Raw genomic sequence first — 6,040 nt, forward strand, 5'->3', positions numbered from 1 at the left:
AAAGAATATATAGGAATCCAATAAAAAAAATTAAAAACAGCAAAATACAAAACATCAGTTAACACACAGATTTAAAAGCCAGATTATAAAAATGGGTCTTCAGCGCCTTCTTAAAAACCTCTACTGACGTGGAGAGTCGCACAGATAATGGAAGATCATTCCATAATTTTGGGCCTGCTACCAAAAAAGCCCCGTCTCCTCTTGTTTTGAGCCTAGTTGCGGGGACTAGAAGCATGTGGTGACTCTCTGAGCGGAGTGAACGACTAGGTATATATGGCTGTAACAAGTCAAATGAATATTCTGGTGCCATCCCATTCAATGCCTTAAAAACCAATAAAATAATTTTAAAACACACTCTAAAAACGACCGGTAACCAGTGCAGATCTGCCAGGATGGGTGTCACATGATCATATTTCCTTTTCCCTTCTAAGAATCTTGCCGCGGCGTTTTGCACAAGCTGCAGATGAGCTACTGTACTCTGTCTCACCCCAATTAAGACAGAGTTACAGTAGTCTAAACGAGAGGTGATAAGCGCATGCACAACAGTGTCGAGGTCCTTTCTAGTTAAAAATGACTTCACTTTGGCCAGACGTCGCAAGTGGTAAAAAGAGGGCGATACAACTGCACCCACATGTGCATCAAAGGTGAAAGCGTTATCTAATGTCACTCCTAAGTTGACCGCCGAAGAACGTAGGTAGGCATTCGTATCCCTACAATCTAGTTTTGATCGCTCTAAATCACAATGTAACCCAAACAGCACTGCCTCAGTTTTACTTTCATTCAGACATAAAAAACTGTCCGTCAACCATGACTTAACTTCAGTTACACAGTGCATTAAGGTAATAATGGGACAGTTGCTTCTATAATCCAAGGGTAAGTAAAGTTGGCAGTCGTCAGCATACATATGAAGTCGAATTCCATACTTCCTCATGATGTCCCCCAGTGGCAATATGTAAATCAAAAACAATAGTGGTCCTAATATTGAACCCTGTGGGACCCCCCACTGCAGGTGTGTGAATCCAGAACTAAACCCACCCATCCTTACACTTACAGTCCTATCCTTCAAATAAGATCTGAACCAGTCTAAGGCCAGACCAGAGATTCCGACATTATACTCCAAACGATGGAGCAACACTTCGTGGTCCACAGTGTCGAACGCAGCTGTAAGGTCCAACAAAACAAGTTTACATTTATTTATGTAATTCATCGTAGACCGAGAGACCATCTAAGGACTCGTGAATCCCTTTTTTGTAATTTTTGGAGTTTCACCTGTAGTCACCTTGGTTTTACATCTGTTTGTGAGAAGCAAAGGCAGCTGCTTGGAGACTTCAACTCAACGTTTACTTCACAGAAACTCAAACTGCGATAATTGGTGTTCATTTTTCACCACGTAAACCTTCTGAACTGAATCCACACCATCAGAATTAAGTAGCTCTCATTTTTCTATCATTTTTAATGACATTTAGGCACACATTTGCAAATTTACCACACATCATCTGCATTCTGCCTTTTTATTAATGATTTAAAAATAATGACAATAATGTGTGCATGCTTTGGTAATTGGATTTAATCAGAAAACAGTTGTGGTTTTTAAATGTTATTTTTAATTTAAATATCAAACGTTAAATTGAAATAACGAGAGTTTTGGTTTGAATATTTCTTTCATTTATACTTACGCTTATTATTAATATTATTATTATTACAGCTACTACTGCTACTGGCAAACATAAAATGGCCCATTTCCTAAAATGTTTGTCATCAAAGATAAAAAAGATTTATTTGGAAAAGACTTCTTACATTAATAGCATTGCTGCAAATGCACCAGAGTTAGACTAAAGCTATTTTTATCTGCACTGTCTAAACATCAGCACCATCCATCCGTTTTCAGACGTTTATCCGGAGTCAGGTTGGGGGGGCAGCAGCCCAAGTTATGAGGCCCAGACTTCCCTCTCCCCAGCTACTTGGACCAGCTACTCCGGGGTAATCCCAAGGCGGTCCCTGGATATTCCCTTGGGTCTCCTGCCAGTTGGACGTGCCTGGAAGACCTCACCAGGGAGGCCTCTTGACCAGATGCCCGAGTCACCTCTACTGGCTCCTCTTGATGTGGAGGAGCAGCGGGTCTACTCCGAGCCCCTCCCAGGTGACCGAGCTTCTTACCTTATCTCCAAGGGAGAGCCCGGCCAACCTGCAGAGAAAACTAATTTCAGCCACTTGTATCTGCGATCTCGTTCAAGCTCGTGACCATAGGGGAGGGCAGGAGCGTAGATCGACTGGTAAACTGAAATTTTGCTTTGCCTTCCAGCTCAGCTCTCTCTTCACCACGACAAATCGGTACAACGCCTGCATCACTGCAGACACAGCAACAATCCGCCTATCGATCTTGTGCTCCATCTTTCCCTCATGCGTGAGCAAGACCCTGAGACACTTAAACTCCTCTACTACCATCTACGCCCACTTTCTGCCATAAATGGTTAATGCAAAGTGCCTTGTGGATCTCATCCATATACATAAGCCGGCTTGTTGCAGCATTTCACCATTAACGATGGTCAACACAGATCAAGGAAGCGCTATTTCACCGAAGCAAAAATTGAGGAACTTGTGGGTGAAGTGGAAAAATGAAAGGAAGTGCTTTTGCAAAACAAATAAGAGAAAATCTACAGAGTGGCACAGCGTTGCTGAAGCTATCAATGCTGTGTGTTCATCAGAGATCTGTGGCGGATAGTAAAAAAAAAAAAAGGTCCAATCAGGATTCGATACACAGACTCCCAGGTGAGAGTCACATGCGCTAACCAGTCAGCCAAAGGGACATCTCTCTTGACCAAGTAGCCAGGGCGCATGATCAATCGGGTCACGGGGACAGGACGCTCACACTGTCACAGACGCATGACATTCTGTCTCAATCTGCCCCCTGCTGATATTCAGCATTCTGTATACTGCAACGGGTCCTGAGAAATGTCGCTAAGTTTGTCGCTAGGCGCTTTTTGGAAAAAAAGTCGTTGAGGGGGGTCAAAAAGTCATTAGAAACAGCGACAAATTCGCTGAGTTGGCAACACTGCTGACTTCTAGTTCCTGGAAATGGTGCATCAGTGTTTTTTGCCCCCTGAGTATGACTTACAAAACATTCATTCCTACTAGACCTCTGTAAATGTATTGATTAAATGAGTGTTCCACACCTTTAACAGATTTATGCTAAAATCCACCAAATCGGGTGTGTTGGAGCAGGGAAACCACAAAAACATGCTGGATAATGGCTGTCCAGGGCTGGATCACGATTGGCAAACAAGGATGGTTCATCTTTGGGACAATAAAAATCAGACCGACTTAGAAGAAAACAAAAAATAAATAAACATTGAACTATAATGTGAAATTATAGTCCTGTGGCTTATTAAGTTAATGAAAATTGAAGTTTGTAGTGCAGCTAAATTAAACTCCAATAAGTTTGTGTCGATTATCTTAACCTCATCAGCCTTGTCATAATAATAACAGAACAGAACACAGCTGAATAAACAGACGAGTTTGAACAAACAGTTTTTCCCTTCAGTCTATTGCAGGACTGTTTGATTAGACTGTATTAGTTTGGGAGTTTTTAATTAACTGACCACCGAGTCATTAAATAAATTAAGTAGCACCCTTCTCACTGTTGGGAAAGCTTTTACAAAGCAAACTCACTAATTGCAGCTATGGACAAGTTTTTCAATAAAAGCCCTGCAAAGATTAGGAGTAAATCAGTTGTTAGCAATGAGTTTTTTCTCAGATTGATCCTTCTAATGTGAGAATAAAAAAACATAGAAAAAACATAATAAATAGGATTTGTGACCAGGAGAGATTAGATTATATAATTCCATTTCACTTTTAGGCATTTAAAGTTGATCAACTGCCGGTTCTTCAAATAAAAAGGAAAAATTTAATTTGTACCAAATCTTATTTGGACATGCAGTGGAATTTCAAGCCACCATGATGTTGGCGGAACAAGATAACAAAAACAGGTTCAAGAAAGCCTCACTTAAAAAACTAAAGTAGCCTAATTAAAGGATATTCATTTTTATTTCATTTTTGACACAAAGGTTAAATACTAACTAGAATTTTCAATTAGGTGGCAAAAAAGTGTAACATTTTTAAATCTTAATGCCGCTTATTAAGGGGCCTCTATAAACAAGAACCTTATGCATTATTGAATAACTGTGAGAATAACAGCACCAGGCCACAGCCTTTTAAAAAAAACAGCTATTTGTAGCCTGACTCCAGGAGAAAACACGAACGTACGGATGGTCACGTTAACCCCACAGCATCAATAACAGCTGACAAACAACAGCGTTTGTCCGTGAATGCCAAAAGCCCCTCGGCCCTCCTGGTTTTTGGGAGCCGAACAACTGTTTGCTGTCGCCGAGGCAGCGCTCACTTCTCCGTGACTACAACCGAGGCAGAAAAGGCTGTTGTGCTTTAGGATGTTTAGCAAAGACCGATGCGGGGACCAATTGGCAGGATTCAGCGAGTAAACATGTTTGGACTCATTTCCATATTTCACCTGGCTGATAAACGCAGCATCACAGTGGTCGTCCATAAACACAGAAACAGCAGAACAGGAAAAAGCATTGTGCCTGCCACACGGCGCTGCTTAAAATGCAAAGCAGCTCGCTCTCACTTGAAACTTGCCCGTAACAAAAAAACAACAACAGTGTTTCTTTTGTGCACAGCAAATCATGGCATGCTTGAGTAGGTAAATTGGGTAAATTGTATTTGACTTTTTTAAGTTGTTGTTGCTGAAAACTGCGTAATTATCTCAAGTCGCTCTTTTATCACAATCAGAAGATCCACTGCCCTCTCTCTTTGTGTTTTCTGACAGCATATTCAGATGAGGTCTGCAATGCAGTCAGTCATGTTTACTGACCAAAGCCGCAGTGTGAAATTCAGAATAATTGCTCTCTACGGCTCCCCTGGCACGCTGTGCTCACTTCAAGCAGGAAGTCCAATTGACAGAAAGGTCCAAAAAGACACGAAGTCCTCTGTTCTTCTGTTCATCTTTAACAAATTCTCATCTGGCTGAGAGGGGGAGCAAAACAGTCAGCAGGCCTATTCATTAGCTTTGATTTTCATGTGTGTGCTGGAGGATAATGCACTATGGGACTGTCTACCTTTGGTCCTGATGGTGCTAAGATACCATTTGTCCAATTTTCTGATAAAATAAGCAAAAAGCTAGTAATATCCTAGAATGGCTGCTGCACCGGCATACGCGGAGCAGCAGATGTGTCGGAGGAGCTCGGCGTGGACACCTCATTAAACCACAGCAGCCCTGAATGTGTGGGGAGGAGCCCTGTGTGTGCGGCTACAGAAGCAGCCCCGTGAAGATGCTTTGCACAGTGCAGAGCCGTGTTTGGGAGGTGGAAGGATAAGGGTATCATTTCTGCTCAGAGATGCTCGCGTGCACTTAAATACGCCTTCACACAAGCCTCCAAAGCAGTCATGTTTCCCTCCGCCAGCATGTCACTGTGAAATTGTTTCATGTTCTTCAGAGCGACTAAATAAAACCAAAAGGCAAACAAATCCTCCTGAGACGCAGAAGTGGAGAGCGTACTTGTGCTGGATACTTTGTAGTTTCCTGTGTCTAATACTTTATATTCACGTTTTTTTTTCAAACTGGCATTTTCTATTTGAGTTTGATCCCAAAACCTTGGTAAGCCTTAATGGGAGGATATCAAACTCTTAAGGGTTTACTGCCATCTATTGGTACAGACCAAAACTGATCAGAACTTGATAATGATTTAACTTCTCTGCTCTTTATGACTTCTTGATTCACAAAACTATTTTTAGACTTTGTGAAATACATTTTTCTTAATGCACCTGTGTTGACCTTTTGTTCTGAAGGCATCTCGAATCACCGTCTCACTCTCATTTCTGCATGCTTGACTGCACCATAATTACCATTTAAATTGGGATAGGAGTGAAGTGACTGAGATTGCTGTTTGCACCTCAGGTTATGAATGTGAGCCTGTCGTTTTTGATTGGACGATCAGGTAAAGCAAGACGAAATCAACTAGTAGTA

The sequence above is a fragment of the Nothobranchius furzeri genome, chromosome 14, assembly GCF_043380555.1.
Source record: "Nothobranchius furzeri strain GRZ-AD chromosome 14, NfurGRZ-RIMD1, whole genome shotgun sequence".
Lineage (NCBI taxonomy): Eukaryota > Metazoa > Chordata > Actinopteri > Cyprinodontiformes > Nothobranchiidae > Nothobranchius > Nothobranchius furzeri.